The sequence below is a fragment of the Protopterus annectens genome, chromosome 7.part0 (assembly GCF_019279795.1).
Source record: "Protopterus annectens isolate FY-2018-M chromosome 7.part0, PAN1.0, whole genome shotgun sequence".
In the NCBI taxonomy this organism is placed as follows: domain Eukaryota; kingdom Metazoa; phylum Chordata; order Ceratodontiformes; family Protopteridae; genus Protopterus; species Protopterus annectens.
Window position 1 is genome coordinate 89,566,527 of NC_056739.1, and position 20,726 is coordinate 89,587,252.

General features: G+C 44.5%; 1 protein-coding gene across 3 annotated transcripts in view; it reads right to left on the reverse strand.

The window, feature by feature from the left end:
- Positions 1-20,726, reverse strand: part of NAV1 (neuron navigator 1) — a 2,383,470-nt gene that overhangs the window by 161,566 nt on the left and 2,201,178 nt on the right. The gene's annotated exons all lie outside the window — the stretch shown is intronic.

The window sequence follows — 20,726 nt, forward strand, 5'->3', positions numbered from 1 at the left end:
AGCACCATTCATCACTGCACAGCACCACCAAACTGCACAGCACCATTCATCACTGCACCCTGTTATTTTCTCCTCTTCTGTTTTCCTGATACTCTCCCCAGTGTCCATCATCTCCCACACCCTGTGCACCACCACAGTCTCTGCAGAAACAGGAGATAGTGGCCTCTCATAAATATGTCACCATTCACTATACATGAATTCTCACATACCATGCAAGGTGTGCAGTGACATCCAGGTAATTCATAGACTTGTATTACCTCATGCAGATTTTTGCTGCAAGTGATCTGTCTTGACCGCCTTCATTTTTCCACCTAAACTAAGGGATCCTAGCCTCCACAGACGATAACTACAAAGAAAAAAACTCTAACCCTTTCCCCAGAAGGAGGAGTGCACATTAGAGCCTAAGAATTCCTCTTGACCCTTGGACACAAGATTCGTACATAAGGTGCCAGCATCACATACTGGATCTCTCCCTCTGCATCAGCAGAAAAACTACAACTTTTAAGGGTACAACACTATTCAACTGTAACCCCTCAAAGTAAACAACGTCACTCCCTCAAGTGCTGAACTCTAGTGTGTCAAACTACTAGCAGTACAGCAGCGCTGACCCCAACACCTAGGTTCATAGGCTGGTACTAGGCTATCAGCCCTAGGGCCTATACAAGGCTAGCCATAACAATTCCGTGGCTATTTCCTCCCACACTATTTACTTCCCTGGACCCCTGTCTAGCAGGGCGACTGATGTGATCCCCGGGGTGAATTTCCTTTCTCCCATCCGTCAAGGTTCCTTTTAAAGAGGGCCAAAGAGGCACTTTGCTTGACGTGTATGGGCAATCTCTTCCACAGTCTGGGGAGTCTCTGGGTCAGGAACCTATCCCTCCAGCATGTTTTGTTTATTGTGATGACAAGGTTTAGATCCCTGGAGCGTGTGGCTCTGAGGAATAGGGATTTCTTTAAGTGTAGCATGTCCCAACAGCTCTGGGTTTGACATGGCCTTGTATGTTAAGCAGAGATCGCCTCTGAGCAGATGATATGCGACAGAGTATAGCTGGAGTTTTTTAAGGCGGTCAGCATAGGGCATCTGCTTTAGGCCTGTGATTCTTTTAGTGAGGTATTTCTGTGGCCTTTCCAGTTGTTGCAGATGTCTTGAGAGGTACATACCAAACGGGGCGTTGTATTCTATAATGGGTGTAATGAGGGATGAGTACAGTGGGACAATGACCTCCTTTTTTCTGGATGAAAAGCCCTTAGTGATAAGGTGTGCCACATAGAAGGATTTCCTGACTGTTGTGGCAATGTGGTTATTGAAGGTTAGACCACTGTCCACCTATGTCCCCAAGTTTCTTATCACACTTTCAGTGTTTAGTGTACTGCCACCTATATGGTAATTCATGGGTACATGTTTTTTTCCCAAAGGGGATAACTATACATTTCTTGGCATTGAGCTTGAGCCCATGGCTCTGGCACCAAGCATCTGTTTCTGTAAGGCCCTTTTGTAGACTATCCACATCATTTGGGGATTCAATAATGGCTCCCAGTTTGCAGTCATCTGCAAACTTTGTTAGCCAGAGTCCCTTAGTGTTGGCCTGTACATCAGAGAAGTAGATGCCAAACAAGAGCGGTCCCAGGACTGAACCCTGAGGTACTCCACTTGTCTGGAGCTGGATTTGGAGTCAGCTACTTTTACAGTGTGGGTTCTATCAGTAAGCCAGTTAGCAATCCATTGGGTGACGTAGGGATTAATGCCCAGCTTAGTAAGTTTATCTATGATTCCAGAGTGGGGGATGGTGTCAAAGGCCTTGGCAAGGTCTAGATAGGCTGTGTGGACCACCTTACCCTTGTCCATGTTTCTGGAGACTGATTCAAAGAAGTCAATCAGGTTCAGGAGACAAGATCGGCCCTTCATGAACCCAAGCTGGGTGGGGTCCAGTGTTTGAAGGTTGCCAATGTCTTTGTTTATAAGTTCCATGATAATACGCTCCATGGTCTTGCAGGTAAGGCTCGTCAGACTGATGGGATGGTAGTTTCTGGGATCCAATGTGGATCCCCCCTTGTGGAGTGGGATAAAGTACAGTTTTGTACCTACCACAAATGTAGATGTCCGATAGGTATGCATCTGCAGTCATAACATATGGGTTGTCCTGCCTCAGGCAGCCCTTCGGTCGGCCGGATTCCAAAGTCTGGGTCTGGCCTCGGCTGATGTCGCATTTTCCCCGACGTCACAGCTGCTGGGGTATAAAGGCATCAGCTGACGCCATTTTCCTCAGTGTTTCTTGCCCCAGATGCCAGGTGCCCTCTAGGAAGGCTAAATTTGGATAAAAATTGAAAATTCCAAATAGAGTAAAACAATATATATATATATATATATATATATATATATATATATATATATATATATATATACACATACAAACAAATACACCATAATAGATTCCCCCAGCTAGCTGAAAGAGGGGTAAGCACCCTAGGAATACCACAGAGGGGAAGGCGGGTGGGTAATCCTGACTGCAGATGCATACCTATCGGACATCTACATTTATGGTAGGTTCAAAACTGTACTATGTCCTTCAAGGATGCATCTGCAGTCATAACATATGGGTAGAATACCATGTCCAAACTGGGGGAGGAGGTACTAAGATAAGGATGGTGTAGTTATGATCCCCTGTAAAACTGCAGTTGCAAAACCTGTTCGGGATCTGGAGTATAAAGGTAGATTGTAATGCTTGGCAAATGTATGCACGGAGCTCCAAGTAGCAGCTTCTAAAATGTCTTTGGTAGCCACCCCTCATAGGAAAGCTGTAGTGGTGGCTGTGGCTCTTGTGGAGTGAGGCCTGATATTTTCAGGAGCTGTCTTTCCATGAAAAGAGTAGCAGAAACAAATGCAATTTCCTATCCATTTAGAGATTGTCTGTTTGGAAATTGCTTTTCCTTGCACTCCAGCTGCATATGCTACCAGAAGTTGGTCAGTTTTTCTGCTGGCTTTAGTTCTGTCCAGATAGTAGCGTAGTTGTCTGTGTACATCCAAGGTGTGCAGTAGTTTTTCCCCCCTGTTCTGTGGGTTAGGGAAGAACGTAGGCAAATGAATAGCTTGGTTCAAGGATACCCTGGATACCACCTTTGGCATGAAAGTAGGATTGGTTCTCAGAGACACTCTATCCTGGTGAAAAATAAGGAAAGGCTGCACTGCCATTAGCGCCTGTAACTCGGATACTCTTCTTGCTGAAGTGATTGCTAGAAGGAAAGCAGTTTTCCAAGATAAGAACTGTAAGTCTGCTGATGCTGCTGGTTCAAAGGGAGGTAGTGTTAATTTTTCCAGCACAAAATTGAGATCCCATGCAGGGGTTTTCTTGGAGGTTTTACATTTTTGATCCCTCTTAAAAATTGTCTGAGGAGAGGGTGAGAGAAGATAGGAGGATCCATGTTGTATTCTGCTGAAATTGCTGAAGCATGGATCTTAATGGAAGAATATGACAGGCCATTGTGGAACAGTTCTGCTAAGTATTCTAGGATGTGTGCTAGGTTTGCCAGTGTGACATTTGTACCCTTTGAAGCGCTCCAAATGAGGAATCTCTTTCATTTAGCTGAGTATGTCTTTCTTGTGGAGGGTCTACGAGCCTCCAGGATTATGTCCTTGACCCTTTGAGATAAGACAGTTTTGGTTTTGTTTTAGACAATTTTCCAGGCAGTCAGCTGCAGTGTTTTCAAGTTTGGATGCAGTGTCTTGAAGTTGTTCTGCGTTAGAAGTAGAGGCCATAGGTGTAGAGGCCATGAGTTCGTCCGAGACATGCTTCTCAGCAGTGGATACCAGTGCTGCCTTCGCCAGTCTGGAGCTATCAGTATCACATTTGGCTGTTCCTCTCTGATCTTCAGTAGTACTCTGTACATCAATGGAAGTGGTGGAAAGGCATACACTGCTAGGGCATTCCAGTTGAAAGAGAGGGAGTCCACCTTCCAGGCTTGTGGGTGGTATACTCTTGAGCAGAATTTCTTTAGTTGGTTGTTGAGTGGGGAGGCGAACAGGTCTATCTCTGGCATTCCCCATTTGTTTGTTATGATTTTGAAGATGTCTGGATGCAGTATCCATTCGTGAGCATCCGTGGTAGTTCTGCTTAAGCTGTCTACTAGTGAATTCTCTTTTCCTGGTACAAATTTGGCCTGCAGTTGGATGTTGAGATCCAGGGCTAGGTTCCATAGATCCATTGCCATCCGGCATAGAGGGTAGGAATGCGTGCCTCCCTGTTTATGTACCACATGACTGTGGTATTGTCTGTCCTTATCAGCAGATGACCTTGCTGGAGGAAGGATTTGAATGCCTCGATTGCATGTTTCACTGCCAGCATCTCCTTTAGGTTTATGTGCAAATTCAGCTGGTCTTGAGTCCATAGGCCTTGGATGCACTTGTCTTCCATGTGTGCTCCCCATCCTCGGTCTGAGGCGTCCGTGGTGATGGTCTGCCTTGGATGTGGTTTGGTGAAAGGCAACCCTCTGTTGGACTGGCAGGTCTGAGCCCACCACAGGAATTCCTTTTTCAGGCATGGAATGATTGGAATCATTGTTTCTAGACTGTGCCTGTGTTGAGACCATACATTCCTTAGGTACCACTGTAATTTCCTCATATGCAGCCTGGCATGTGGGATCAAGATTATGCAAGATGCCATGTAACCCAGGGCCTGCAGGACTTTCCTTGCAGTGAGCTGAGTTTGTCTTGTCAAAGCCATGAAGTAGACTGGTAGTTGCTTTTGTTTTTCTTCTGTGAGAAAAGCCATCTGAGTTATTGTGTCCAGATCCGCACCCAAAAAGGTTATCCTTTGGGATGGCACTAGTCTTGACTTCTGGATGTTGACTGTGTATCCCAAGACCTGTAACAGGTGTATGACATAGGCCAAATCCTTTGTAAGTCTTGTCCTGTTCTCTGCTTGTATTAGGCAATCATCCAGGTATGGGTAGATTAGAATTCCCTGAAGCCTGCAATGTGCAATTACTGATGCCAGGCATTTCGTGAATACTCCGGGCGCAGTAGATAAGCCAAATGGCAATGCTGAGAATTGATAATGCTCTGATCCTGCAAGAAATCTGAGGTGTCTTCTGCAATCTGGTCATATAGGGACGTGCAGGTATGCCTCCTTGAGATCTAGAGTCACCAGCCAAGACTCCTTGCCCAACATGGGAAGAAGTTGCTGTAGGGTCAGCATTTTGAATTTTGGCACGATGAGATATGTGTTTAGTGCGGACAAGTCGAGAATAGGCCTCCATTGGGTTTCTTTTCTTGGTACAAGGAATAGTCTGGAGTAAAACCCTTGGCCTTGTTCCGTAGATGGTACCCTTTCTATTGCTTTCATCTGAAGTAAATTGTTGATTTGTCTTAAAGCCTCTGGCTTCTGGTTTGGTGGAAGGTTTGGCATTCCGCTCCTTCTTGGTAAAGTGTGGAAATGAAACCTGTATCCTCTGTCTATTGTTTGCAATGTTCATTTGTCTTTTGTAATGCAATGCCAGTTGTTTGAGAATAAAGCCAATTTTCCGCCAAGGGTGCTTCCAGTTGTTCCCTTGTAGGCGGAGTCAGAGTCAAGTCATTGTGTTTGTCCTGTGGAAGTGGATGTTGTTGCAGCTGTGGCAGCACTTCTCTGGTTGGCAGGTTGCCACTGGCGACCCCTGTAGGCACCTTTTGATTGACCTCTGCCTCTTGGGCGTCTATTCCTGCCCCTCTGTGCTTTGGAGTTGTCTGAAAAGGACCAATTCTTTGAAGGCCAGTTTCTGCTGAACCTCAGAGGTTGGACCTGCAGAAAATCCTTAACTGTTTGCACAGATTTTGCTTTTTCTTCCACTTTCTTTAGAATCTCCTGTGCAGGGGAGCCAAATAAACTTTGTTTCTCCATTGGAGCATCTAGGAGTTTAGCCTTAACATGGTCCGGCAAGGATTGTTCTTTTAGCCAGGCATGTCTACGAATTACTGCCCCAGTCATAGCTGATCTAAATGAAGCTTCCAGTGCATCATAGCCACATTTTAAAAAATGATTACTGACCTGCTGAGAATTGTGTACCAAATCCTGAAGGGCCTTACGGTCTAAAGGTTCAGGAGAAGAAAGCTTTTTATTCAGCTGGTCTAACAAATATTCCTGGTACTGTATCATATGGAATTGACAGTTTAAAGCCCTGGCAGAAAGAGTAGCAGATGTATAAACCTTTTTTCCCCATCTCTCTAATGCTCTTGACTCCCTTTCAGAGGGTAGTGGGTTTTTGGCAGTGGCAGCTGCAACACCTTTCGGGCCCTGAGAAATAGTTTCTGGGTCTGCAGCATGGGCCTTATACAAGTGGAAGTGGGAATCCAGAACCCTGTAGTATCTGTCAGGTTTGGCAGGGGCCGGAGGAAGTGAATCAGGGGCAGAGCTGACATCATTATATGTATATCAACTACAGTTAGCACAGGTGGTATGGCTAAAGGCCTATGCTGTGGCAAGTGTAAGAAAGTCCTAAGTCTTTTTCTAGAATCAGAAAAATCCTGACCCTGCCATTGAAAGTGTTCCCTCATAGAGTGTAAAGTTTCCCCAAAGGAAAATTCCTCTGGAGGGGAAGCAGAAGGGATAGAGTCTTCTGCATCAGAGTCCTCATAAGGTGAGTATGGCCCTTCGTGATGGTCTGACAAATCAGATCCATCTGAGGAGTAGTCAGAGGAGAGAGGTTCAGGGGGTTTAGTCCTAGGCCTTTTGTCAGGAGGAGGTTGGGAGGCCCTGTCTGGGTGAGGTTGGGAACCCCTAATCAGAGAAATAAGGTCCTCAGCAAGACTGAGAATCTGGGTACTTGAGGAAGGTCTCTGTGAGGTTGATTTTGCAGGTAAAGCTTTAGTAATTTTAGCTGCTTTAGCCCTGGAGAAAGCCTTAATAGACATAGAAGCAGGGGGCCTAGCTGCCCCACGTGCAGGAGTGGAAATGTCCAAAGGAATGGTGTCGGACAATTCTCGTGCGCTTGCTTCTTCGGTAGGGATTTCTGTAGCCGACTCGGCCGGGGCCTCGCTGGCCTCGGTTGTCGGAGGTATGATTTCAGCAGAAGGAAGAACCGAGGCCTCGGTTTCAGCAGAAACTGAGACACTCGCGGTAGGCCTAACCGTGGTTTCTTTCAGCCAAAACCGCGGGCCGCGAGTGTCGGTCCTTTTCCTTGTGTTTTTTGGCTAAATACGTAGTCGGAGTCTCCGACGGCATTTTATATGCAAAAGCGGATCCCAAAAACTCTTCTGCGAACTCCGACCGACGTCTAAGAGTCCGTCGGTTGAAGGAGGCACAGGCTAAACAGGCTGATACGTCGTGGTCTGGGCCTAAGCAAGGAAGGCAGTAGGAATGGAAATCTTTATGAGGTATTTGTTTCCCACAAGTTAAACAATTATTTACTTTGTCTGACATCGGCTGAGGCAAGAAAAAGTCCCCAATGGGGTACTTAGCTTTTTAGAAGTCTTCGGTAGCTGAATCTCTGGATCTGACTGACCGGCACTTGCGAACAGCTTCTGCTTCGGGCACCGCGTGGCAAGAAAGACTGAGGAAAATGGCGTCGGCTGATGCCTTTATACCCCAGCAGCTGTGACGTCGGGGAAAATACGACATCAGCCGAGGCCAGACCCAGACTTTGGAATCCGGCCAACCGAAGGGCTGCCTGAGGCAGGACAACCCATATGTTATGGCTGCAGATGCATCCTTGAAGGACATCTGTAGCTCTGTGCCACTCAGTAGGCACGAAACCTGAGGTGAGGCTATGATTAAACATGACACTTAGGTGAGGTGCCAGTTCATATTGTAGTTCATGTAGTACACAGCCCAGTATGTCATCTGGTCCCATGGATGCTGTATTCTTAGCTTTGGAGAGTGCGTTTTTTACCTGTGTGGCCGTTATTACTGGAATTTGGCAATCTTCTGGTATTGAGATGGGACATTTAGGGGGTGAAGTTTGCATTGAATCGATCTGCCAGGATATTGGCAATATCCTTGGGGTCAGTATATTTAATGCCATTCTGTTTTAAGCTCAGAGCAGATCTGAGCATTGCCATTTAGATTCTTGACATAGTTATAGAATGGCTTGTGGTAGTCTTTGGAATCTTTGGCAATTTTATTTTCGTAACTAGCTTTGCAGGATTTTATGAGGGATCTCAGATTCTTACTGAGGCTGGTAAGGGAGTTTTCTGCATCCTGGGATTTTCCTCTTTTCTGCAACAGTTTCTTCCTTTTGTTGTAAAGTTTGTTTATGGCAGGGGACCACCAGATTGGCTTCCTTTTTCTGGAAGAGAGCATCTTGGTTCTATTTGGGATGGCAGGATTCATGCATGAGTGGATGTGTTCATACAGTGCCTTAGTGTAGGATTCAGCAGTTGAACTTTCAGTTCCCGTCTGCATGGGTGTCATGAAGTTTGTCACTTCTGACTTGAGTAGCATGAAGTTGGCTTTGGAGAAGTTTTTTTATGGAGGTTTCCTTACTGTGTGGTGGGGGTGGGATGTGGATGTCAAGGGTGATTAGCTTATGGACAGACCTGACTAACAAGGGGGTGACCATAGGTGTGGAGCATAGATTTCCCATGTTGGTAATGACCAGGTCTAGGATATTGGAGCCCCTGGTGGGACTATGGATTAGTTGATCCAGGGCATTGGAATTTATGAATTCCAAGAACCGTTGGGCAAAGGTGTTGGTACATGAGTAGTTTTCCCAGTTAATGGCAGGGTAGTTAAAATCATCCAGTATTAGGGTGTTTGGTTCTATCTTAATATTTTCCAGTATGTTTAGAAAGGTGTAGTGTGAATCTTGGGGTATGGTGGTGGATCTGTAGCAAGCTACAATTTGGACTGCAGTCTTACCTAGTGTTAGTTGCACCTGGAGAATTTCAGACACATTGTGTTGGGCAACTAGCCTGGTGGTGTGAATATCCTTGGTGAATATTGACACTCCTCCACCTTTAGTGTTTCGGTCCTGGTTTGGTGGCTGAAATGTGTGGTAAGGGTTGTAGCCTGGTATTGCAGGGGTGCTCTCTGGAGCCTTGAACCAGGTCTCAGTTACTGCACAGATATCGATGTTCTCCATTTTTAGGAGTGCCTCGAGAGAGTGCATTTTGAGGTTTAGACTTCTAGCATTGAGTAGCATTACCTTCAGATTTTGCATGCTTGTACCTGTTACGGTGGTGGTTTTGTCCTTTGAACTTTGCCTAAGAAAGGCACTATAGGGGTGGCAAGAGCCTTAGCCAGTAACCTGAATCCCAGGGGCGACAGGTGCAGACCATCTCTGGCAAAGCATCGTGGTCTGTCGATCATGTCATCCCAGGCAGACAGATACTGGATCCCCTTTGAATGACACCAGAAGCTTAGCCAATTGTTGAAGTCAATCATTTTGTCCTTACATTGTGGTATTATTCTGGGCAAAGGCAGGATGCTACTCAGGGCTAGGGTCATACCTGCCTGGGCCACATGATCTGAGAGCTCTTCCATGTCTCTTTTCATGTAGTCCAGGGAGGTACGTCTCAAGTCATTCACTCCACCATGGACAATGACAGAGTAATATTTGTACTTGTTGTGGAGTGACTTGAGTACATGCGTTATGTGGCGGATCCTGGCTCCCGACAGGCAGCTGACTGTAATTTTCTCCTTGTTCAACCTGGTGAGTGGGACATCAGTGTGGAGCACTGCCTGCAAGTCCCTCTAGAAGTGCAAGATAACTCCAGTCAGCAGCATTAGGTGCACATGGCATCACTTTGTAGTAAACAGCACTGCCTGCAAGTCCCTCTAGCAGTGCAAGATACCTCCAGTCAGCAGCATTAGGTGCACATGGAATCACCTTCTGTGAAACCTAGTTACACACCACCATCTGCCATGAAACCTGGTGGTACACAGTACCACCTGCAGTAAAACCTAGTGGTAAATGGCAACACCCATCATAAAATGTACACTACCTGCCATGAATCAAAATAGATACTTTTTATACTTTCAGTTCATCTATAAAAAGTTCCTCTTATGAGTCTTAGGTTAGGTAATTTTCTGATTGGTAAACAGATTCTTCAGTAAAAGGTAGGATTTGGGGATATCCACAATGCCTAGCTGATGTGCACAGTGATGTAATGCACTGGGTACAATAGCACAGTCATTCCCAGGGCCTGACAATTTGTCCTTCTATCACCATCAATCACCTTGGTGCAAGCCAAAACATACTACAAATCTGACACTATATTATTGGAACAACAAGAATGTACAGTTGTGTACACTTACACAGCAGTACAGCAGCACTGACCATGACACCTAGTAAATAGCACTGCCAGCAAGTCCCTCTAGCAGTGCAAGATCCCTCCAGTCAGCAGCATTAAGTGCACATGGCATCACCTTCTGTGAAACCTAGTTACACACCACCATCTGCCATGAAACCTGGTGGCACACAGTACCACCTGCAGTAAACCTAGTGGTAAATGGCAACACCCAACATAAAATTTACACTACTACCTGCCATGAATCAAAATAGATACTTTTTTTACTTTAAGTTCATCTATAAAAAGTTCCTCTTATGAGTCTTAGGTTGGGTAATTCTCTGATTGGTAAACAGATTTTTCAGGAAAAGGTATGATTTGGGGATATCAACAATGCCTAACTGATGTGCACAGTGACGTAATGCACTGGGTACAATAGCACAGTCATTCCCAGGGTCTGACAATTTGTACTTCTATCACTGTCAATCACCTTGGTGCAAGCCAAAACATACTACAAATCTAACACTATATTATTGGAACAAGAATGTACAGTTGTGTACACTTACCATAAATGTAGATGTTCAAATGTATTCACTGTTCCGGTCCTGACTTGTGTAATTTCCTACTGTGAAAGCCCTTGGTTGGCCCAACTCCCAGAGAAAACTCTTTCCGTCTCCCAGGCTGGTGGATGCCCTGACCGACATCAGCACACTTGGGTATACAGGGAGCCACAGCCTGCATTATGATTTCAGTATTTTTTTTGCCCTCTACCAGGAGGAGCCATAAGTGGACAGGGAGTAACAAAGGAAGAGGACCCTTACAGCAGGGGAGCCAAGGAAGGGGGAGTCCCTTGGCTGGATTAGTTGATTATTATTATTAGGCTGAGAGGGCGGGAGGGAGGCAAAGAAGACTGCAACAGTGAATACGCTCAAACATCTACATTTATGGTAAGTGTACACAACTATGCTATGTTCTTCATGTTACAGTACTAACTTGTGGGAAGATTCACAATGCTTAAGTGGGGGGGAGAGATTAAGGACAGGAGAGGATGCCCTGCAGGATAGCAGTGGCAAATCCTGCTCTAGATTTACAAAAGGCTGCCAAGTGGTAGTGTTTTGTGAAGGTATGCACAGATGACCAGGTGGCTGCTTCCAAGATGTCCTTAGTAGGGACTCCCTTTAGAAATACTGCATTGGGTAGCTGAGGCCCTTGTGGAGTGTGACCCAATCATCTCAGTTTTTTTTTTTTTGGCCATGATGGATGTAACAGAAAGAGGAGAGATCCATTTAGATATAGTCTGTTTAGAAGCTGGCTTCTCCCCGGAGGCAGGGGCAAAGGTAATAAAAAGCTGGTCAGATTTTCTCAAGGCTTTTGTCTTGTCCAGATAAAAACAAAGATGCCTGCGCACATCCAAATAATTAAGTATTATTTTCCCTTTGTTCTGAGGCAGATGAATGGCTTGATTTAGATAAGTATTAGTGACCACCTTGGGCATGAAAGGATTAATTTGTAGGAAAACCCTGATTTGGTGGAAGATAATAAATGATTCCACTGCCATGAGGGCTTGCAACTCAGAAACCCTCCTGGCTGAGGTGATAGCCAGTAGCAGGGTTGTTTTTTTATGTAAAACTTTAGAGGAGTAGATGCTGAAGGTTTGAAAGGAGACAAAGTCAGCTTTTTTATAACAAATCTGAGGTCCCATGGAGGAGTGGATTTCTTCCTGGGAGGTCTAATATGAATGATTCCCTTAAAATTGTCTTAATAGGGGATTGGAAAAGACTGGGGGAAGAGTAGGAATGTGGGCCAAAATGGTAGAAGCATGAATTTTAATGGGGAAGTATGAAAGAACTTTATCCGCCAGACTAGCCAGGTATTCTAGGATGGGGGTAATGTGTGCTGAATTGGAATCGAGGTGCTGCTCCTGGCACCAAATATAGAATTTTTTACAATTGGCTGAGTATGATTTTTTTTTACTGCGTCACCTTCTAGATTCTTTAAGGATGTCCTACACCTGCTTACTTAAGGTAATGTTGCAGATGACTGCTGTGGAATTATCCAAGCTGAAAGGCTGAGTGTCTGAAGGTTGGGGTACACAATCCTTCCCTTGTTTTAAGTGAGAAGGTCGACTCTCTGAGGTAACAGCCATGGGCTCTGACTGGTGAGCTCAAGGAGGAGAGAATACCAGTGTTGTCCGGGTCAGTCTAGTGATATCCGTATTGCCCTTGGGCCCTCTTCCCTTATCTTTAGAAGCACTCAAGGCAGAAGGTGTAAGGGGAGAATGTATAAACGAAGAGGTTAGTCCAAGGGAAGGTGAACGCATCTGTTTTCAAGGCAGATTTCTGTTTGATCCTGGCAAAGAATTTTTTCAGGTGAGCATTTTCTTTTTTGGCAAAGAGGTCTAACTGTGAGACTCTATCTCTGAGCCATGCTGAGAGAAAAATCCCGATGCAGATGCCATTCATGGGGGTCCATCAAGTTTCTGCAAAGATGATCTGATAGAGCATTTCAAGCCCCTGGAAGGTAATGTACCATGAGGTGCAACCCCAGGGAGTGCGCAGTTTCTCAGGCACAGGGAATAAGAGTGTGTGCCTCCCTGCCTGTTTATGTACCATGTGAATGTGGTATTGTCTGATTTTACTAACAGGACTCCTGGTTGCCATTTTTCTTTGAAGACTTATCAGGCATTTTTGCACTTCCATAAGTTCTTTCCAACTGATGCGTCTGTCCTTGAACTGAACCTCCCACTTCCATTGGGATTGTAGGTATTGAAAGTGAGCCCTCTAGGCTGTCCCTGAAGCATCCATGGTAAGGGTTTGGCCCTGTGGAGTGAAACTGAAGGGGAGGCCCTGATTTCTGGTACAAGCCTGTACCCACCACGTAAACTCTTGTTTGAGACAAAGGATCAGCTGTATCTCGGTCTCTAGAGAGTGATAGCTCTGGCACCATATGTTCTTGAGGTACCACTGAAGCTTCCTCATGTGTAGCCTGGCCAGGGGAACCATGAGGGTACATGATGCCATATATCCCAGTGCTTAGAGAAACTCTCTGGCTGAGATGCAATGTCTCTGCTGGATTTTTTGGAAATAGTTTGTTAAAAAGTAGACTTTGTCTGGAGGAAGGAAGGTCTTTTGAAGAGTACAGTCCAGGAATGCCCCCAGGAAAACTATCGTTTGGGTTGGGGCAGTGTTGGATTTCTGGAGATTTATTGTGAATCTCAGGGAAGAAGGGAGATCTTGGGTGAATTTCAGGTCCTTGACAAGTTTTTGCAGGTCTGTGGCATGTATCAGGCAATCGTCCAGGTAAGGGTATATTTGGACTCCTTCTGGTTCTGCAGAAAGCAACTGCAGGTGCTAGACACTTTATGAAAACCCTTGGAACAATAGATAAGCCAAAGGGCAGTGCTGAGAACTGATAGAGACTGAAGCCTACCCTGTAGCGAAAAAAGCTTCTGTGAGACTTTATAATTGGAATGTGCAGATAAGCATCTTTTAGGTCTAGTGAGACCATGAAGACCAGAGGGGTTTATCAAGGGTAATAGCTTGTGGAGAGTCAACATTTTGAACTTTGGAATGAGGAGAAACTGACTGAGGTTGGACAGGTCCAAGATGGGGTGCCAACAGCCATCCTTTCTGGGAACCAGGAATAGCCTGGAGTAGAATTCTTTGCCTTTTTGAACTTCTGGAGCTGGTCCCACAGCTCACTGACAGCACAAATTCTGAATCTGGGCAACAGCCTCTGATTTTTGATTTTGTGGAACATCTGGATAGCCTGAGTATTTTAAAGGCTCTTTGAAAGTGAGTTTGTAACCATTTGAAATAATGTCTACCACTTGTCTGAAGTGATATGACCCCAGTTTTGTTTGAAGAGTGACAGCCTTCCTCCTAGTTTTGGGGTAGGAGTTGGGGGGAGCAGGGCGGATGAGTCACAGTTGTTCTTGGGACCTAGAACTCCCTTGTCTGAGAATTTTACTATCAAAATGTGGAACTGCTGTGATGGTCGGATGCGTGTTTCCCAGTTTACGTAATGCTGATCTGGAAATGTTCGAATCCACATTAGCGAATGGTAGTGTGCATTCGCTAATATGAAATCGACGTTCTAATAACAGATCGCACTACAGTGGGGATAGGGAAATTTACCCTTTTCCTCACTGTAGTGCAATCTTGGAGTTGGACTATATAATATGCAAGGGGTGCAGGGGGCAAGAAGTAAAAGAAAACATGCGCATTCCAAACTGGAAGTTAGGAAGTTCGAATGATGATCGTCATGTTTATGATATTCAGATATTGGCATACCCAAAGTTCCTGAAATCAACATATGTAGTTGATGTTTTCATTAAAACATATTGTGTGACTCCTGATTTTGATAGTAAACCATCTGGGAGCCTCAGAGGTCCACTGCCTGCTTATTTGCGGCTGTTTTAGCTGTCTATGGATTCTATCCTGTCTACACATATGCTGGAAAGGAAATGACCAGTGCTAAGTTGGAAAGTTCCTAATGAGCCTAGGAGGCTGTACTTGGAGGAAATTCTTCACAGTTTGCATTGACTTTGCTTTGTCTTCCATCTTTTTGAGAACTGCCTCTGCTTTTGGGCCAAAGTGAAACTCTTCATCCAGGGCAGCATCCAGGAGGTTTGGTTTAACATGGTCAGGAAGAGATTGTTCCCAAAGCCATTCATGCCTTCTAATAACTAAGCCAGTGGCAGCTGCCCTGCAAGAAGCTTCCATGGCATCATAACCATAGTGTAATAAATGTTTAACTACCTGAGAACTATAGTTACAAAGATCTAGGAGCTCTTTGGAAAGGTTTTTATCTTCCAGGGAGGTGACCTTCTGTTTGAGCTGATCCAAAATGGTTTGCTGATACTTGATCATATCGACTGACAGTTGAAGGTCCTCATACTAAGAGTGGCAGATGCATATAACTTTTTCCCGAACCTATCAAAGGCTCTGCTCTCTTTGTCTGTGGGAAAAGGGTTGCTGGATGAAGGATGAACTGGCTCTAGCCACTTTGGGCCTTGGGGTGACCACCTCAGAGGCAGCAGAGGGATTCTTAAAAATGTATTTGTGGGAGTCCTGTAACCTATAAAACCTGTCTGGTTTACATGTTGCAGGGGAAAGGAAACTGGATTCAAGAAGGAATCCTGGAAAACATCTTCCACTACCGCTAAAATGGGAGGGGGGAATAGCCAGTGGTTTGTGTTCAGATAGGTCCAGGAGCTCCCTAACTCTCTTTTTGGACTGGCGGTATTCCTGTGCCTCCCACTGAAAATATTGTCTCATTGCATGGGGGGATTCCCCAAAGGTGAAATCCTCTGGGGAGAGGCAGAGGGAAGGTTCTCCTCTGAATCAGACTGCTCATAGGATGTACAGGAGGGGCCTTCTTCAGATCCAGAGTCCTCTAGGTCTGAATCTTCATCTGATTGAAAAGGATCTGGGAAAGCTTCAGAAGAAGCATCCCTTTTTCTCTCCCTGGTGAGACAATCCCTGTGGCCTGTCTTGACTTAAGAATAGAAAAGAATGCTGTTGGAATCCCTGTAAAAGGGAACCAGTAGGGCTAGGTGCAGGCATGCCATAGTACCTTTCTTTGGGGTGGTTTTGGCCTTGGGCCAAGGCATGTCCGATGACCTGTCTCTCTGGAAAGGCAAAAAAGTAGTGGTGCAGGCTGAGGCCTTGATGGTGCATCACTGGTAGAAAAATGTTCTTCGGAAGCCGAGACCTGCTGAGCAGCCCTGGACCGAACAAAGAGCCATATGCAAGGGCTTGTGTAGACGTAGAAGGGACTGATGGCATGTCAGACTCCAAATGGGTCTCAACAGAGGCCTGTGTCACAATTTCAGACACCAAAAGGGGTTGTAAAAGCGCCTCATCATCTTCAACAATCACAAGCCTAGAGGGAGAGGCAGAAGGCAAACGGTTGTTATCCGAAGACCTAAGTTTTTGTTTCTTTTCTTTTTCTTTCTTTTGCCTAGGTTGCTCAGTTTCATAATGACCGGCGGGTGCCATCGGACACAAGTGAGAAGATTCTTGACTCAAAAATCTCGCTAAAATTTCCAGCACTACACTTAATAGTCCTAGTACTAAAACAAGCACAGAAACTTCAACTAGGGACATCGTGGTCTGGACCTAAACAGGAGTCACAAAGAGAGTGAAAGTCACTGTGTGGGACTTGCTTACCACAGTGGAGACAATTATTTACTTTGTCTGACATGAGTTAAAGGAAAAGAAAAGAGCTCCCCAAAGGTGAGATGAAGTCTTCTCGCTAGTGTGGATCGACCAATGCACTTGCTTCAGCCTCCGACAGCAAGAAAAGACTGAAAAGACGCAGGCTGGCCCCCCCTTTATACCCGAGCATGCTGACAATGGTCAGAGCATCCCCCAGCCTGAGAGGTGGAAAGAGTTTTCTCTGGTAGCCGGGCTGGCCAAGGGTATTCATGGCAGGAAAATCCACAAGTCAGGACTGCAACAGTAAAACACGGAGAACATCATATACTTGCCAAGCTTTACATTGAGCTCTAACAGCTACTGTTAGAAGAACCACTTACCTACAGGACAATGATGGTACAGTATTACTAATCTACCACAGGCCAGGTCATGCAGTAAGGAGGTACACATTATATCTAATGCAGAGGACTGGGAATTCCCCACACTTCAAATGATATGTATGAATGTAGGGTATATCTACTATAAAAATGGTCTGGGGCTCCAACTAATGCAGTAATAATAGATGTACCTAATTCTGCAGAGTGGGGAATGTCTAGTGCATCAACAGATACGGTAAGAATATGTATGACATATCGAATGCTGAGGGACAGGGGATCCAACCAATGTGGTAAGAACGTATATTTAACACCTCTTGCTGAGGACTGGGGTATCACGCAGATCATGTCAGAGAGTAAGAACTTAGGAATGGGGTCCATTTTCATCACGGTATTAGAAACCCAAAAGATTTGGAGAAATTAAAAAGTAAGAATACATAGGAGGACAGAGGAATCTTCCCTTCCACAGTTACACTGATATGTTATACCAAATACTGAGAACTGTGATTCTGTCATAGGCCGACTGATACAGTAAGAATGAATAAACTATATTTAATGTTGAGCACTGTGGATCCCTCACAGTTCAAATGATACATGTTCAGGCTAGGAGTCCAATTGTTAATGGCAAGAATGCATATGCTAGGAATGGGGATCCAACTGATATGGTAAGAATAAGCATGTTATATCTATTGTTGAGGACTGCGTATTACTCATATGTCAATTGATATGGCCAAAAAGCACATATTCTATCTAATGTGACAGACCTTCCTTGATGGTCCTTGTTTGGATTAAATCCCAAGTAACATAAAGGATGAACAAGCTGAAGGATCACCCAACCCCTGAACCTGGATGAGAGAGTCCTGGAGAAAAGACATTGAAAAAGTCATCCCACTCTCCAAGTCACGTTTGAGAGAATAATGTCTGAAAGGAATTGGTCTATGAAGGGACAAGTGGCTGCAGCACAAAAGTACAGTAGGAGAGACATTCTTAAAGCAAACACTGGAAGCAGCTGCTCCATCTGGTGAAGTGGGCTTTGACAAAAGAATTTCCTAATGATTGATCACTCTTATTGACTGCAAAAAGCAATGCAGCTGATAATCCACTTAAACTGTTTATCTTACAACTGCAAGTCTTTTCCTGTCTGGAGTAAAGGAAACAAACAGATCCACGTTTATAAACTCATTCAATCTCTTCAGGTAATCATTCAATCTCTTCAGGTAACTTGTGAGTAACTTAAGTTAGGGAGGAAACATGGATTCATCCTGAGGGATGTCATATCCTTGTGGAAGGCTATATACGGCTCCCTATACATAATGGCCTAAAGTTCAGACTTCCAAGATGTGATGGACAGAGGTGATGGTCATCATGAAAACAATTTTCCAGGAAATGAACTTCGGTGCTACCACGACAGCAGAATTAAATGATGGACGGAGAAACTTTCCTGCCATGAAGATTCAGGCTCATGGTGAGATGGTCTCCTAACAGAAGGAGGAGGTGCAGCACTCCCATAAGGAACTGCCTGATCAGCTAGTGCCAGGTAACAGTCTACCCTCCACAATGCCATGATGCACAGAAGTAGTTGGCACATACAGCCTCACTGTGTAATAACTGAAACCTCCACAATGCCATGATGCACAGAAGTAGTTGGCACATACAGCCTCACTGTGTAATAACTGAAACCCATATTACACTGGTGCCCCAGGTAACAGTCTACCCTCCACAATGCCATGATGCACAGAAGTAGTTGGCACATACAGCCTCACTGTGTAATAACTGAAACCCATATTACACTGGTGCCCCAGGTAACAGTCTACCCTCCACAATGCCATGATGCACAGAAGTAGTTGGCACATACAGCCTCACTGTGTAATAACTGAAACCCATATTACACTGGTGCCCACAGTAGGTCAGGCCAACCTGAAAATTAAGTGTCTCACTCTGTACAAATCCAGAACATTTTCCACTTGGAAACATAAGCTTGACAAGCAGATGGCCTTCTGGAGGCCTCAGTCACTTCTGTGTCCCCTGCTAGCAAGTCTGGTGTAATAAAGGTGTCTTACATTCGGTTCTAGAGACATATGTAAAGTAGTACTTCCCTTTATCTAGGGTTGATAACCAAGGATAGGACTGGTAGGGTTCCCTGCACTATTGGTGCCATCACTGCATGAGACCACACCCTTCTCAATTATCCAAGTGCGGCAAGAATTTATGAACTTTATGATGAGGCAGGGAAACAGCAGGAATAGCAGGAGTACAGTAACCCCCTGTGCCATGGAAGGGGGAGAATTACCAGCACCAGTTTTATCTACATTTGCTAACTGTTACAAACATTAAGTATGGAGAATACAAATCCTGTTAAAGGACCAATGAATGCATACATAAAATGACACTAACTGTACACAAGGACACACAATAATAAAACAAATTTACAAAGTGTGAATGCTTCCAATTTGAGTAAGAAACATGTTAGTGATGAGGACAAGGCCAGCTTACAAAGCTAAAGCAAACTCCAAGTCATGGAATCAGAGAGGAGCTTGCTACTTTCAGACTTTGTGCTTCTTGTTATGACCTTGTTTGCTGTTAAAGGGGGTGTGAATGGGCAGGCACTATGATATCATTACCCTCAAAGAGTACATTTTTGACAGAAGTGGCAAGACTTCTACTTCTGATGCTGTGTGAGAGTTAATCCAATTGTCTTCCAGGGGCAAGTAACCTGAAGAGGTATGTACTGCAAAGAACACATCCACTACAGACGTGAATTAGTTAAGGACCAGCATTTCAAGCCTTTGGTTCTTCATTAGAGAGAAAGTAATACAGATGTGAGCAGGAAAAAGTCTAGCACTCTCTCAAAATGGCACAGTTTAACTATTGTGGACATTTTGGGGTAGAACAATGTGATAAAATAGTCTCAAATCAAAATGGTCTAAACAATGACTCCTTTAAATAAACTACAAAAAACAAAAGATTCTGTGTTTTTATCCTCATCATGCACACGTTCTTACATTTTGAGAGGCAACATCTGAGATCCTGACCTATGCACTGGCATACACTTTCTGAGGCTTGTACGTCCAGGACATAGAAGCAGTATAAACCAGCACTATTATGTCCAAAAAATGAAATTAGTAAAAATTACTTCACAGACCTGAAGATAAGAATAAAAGAAAAAAGTAGGATTTTATGACTTTACAGTGACTGCCATGACTTTAGATATAAAAGAAGAGTTAGAAGCCAAGACCTTCCTACCCAGCCAGTTTGGCATAATGGATAAAGGTTATGAGTTCCTATAGAGCTTGATCCAGTAGCACTAGGTTAAAGTCCTTCAATTTCCACTTGTAAACTATGACTAAGCGTTCATTTATGCAGATTTGCCCACGTATCTTTCCTAAAAAGATGTACTTTTACCCAAATAAATTGTCCAGAGGCGGATCCAGGAAACTGCAAAGGGGGGGGGGGGAGTTTGGTAGCTGACTACCAAGGTGGGAGTGAGAAAGTGCAGCAGTAGGCATGGTGGATGTGGAAAGATCACCAGATACTCTGACCATGTGTGAAAAGACAGCAATTTACATTCAGCTGCACATGATTTTGCTGAGGATGTGGTAGCAGAAACAGGTAATTCCTATGCAGGAAACAGAACATTTACAGACAGTACAAGTTTTTTCAACACATGCCTGGAAGAGATGATTGTTTGCCCATGCCAAGTCACAGGGCCCTTCCATGGCACAGCTGAAATCATCATGGTTACAACCTATGAAAGAGTCCCACTGAAGGTGACATCAGCCACAGAGACTACCACAGTAAAATTAAGTCATTTTTTTGTAAGTAAATAATGATTTATGTGGAAATAGTGAAGTGCAGTTAAGTAAGGGAAGCGCAACCAATTAAGGAAGTACATGTTATGAAAAAATCTCAAAAGGCAAATACTCAGTTTAGGCGTGTGCAATATATTAAAACTATTATAACCACTGTAGCCTTTTGGATAGGACTGTAAGTCAA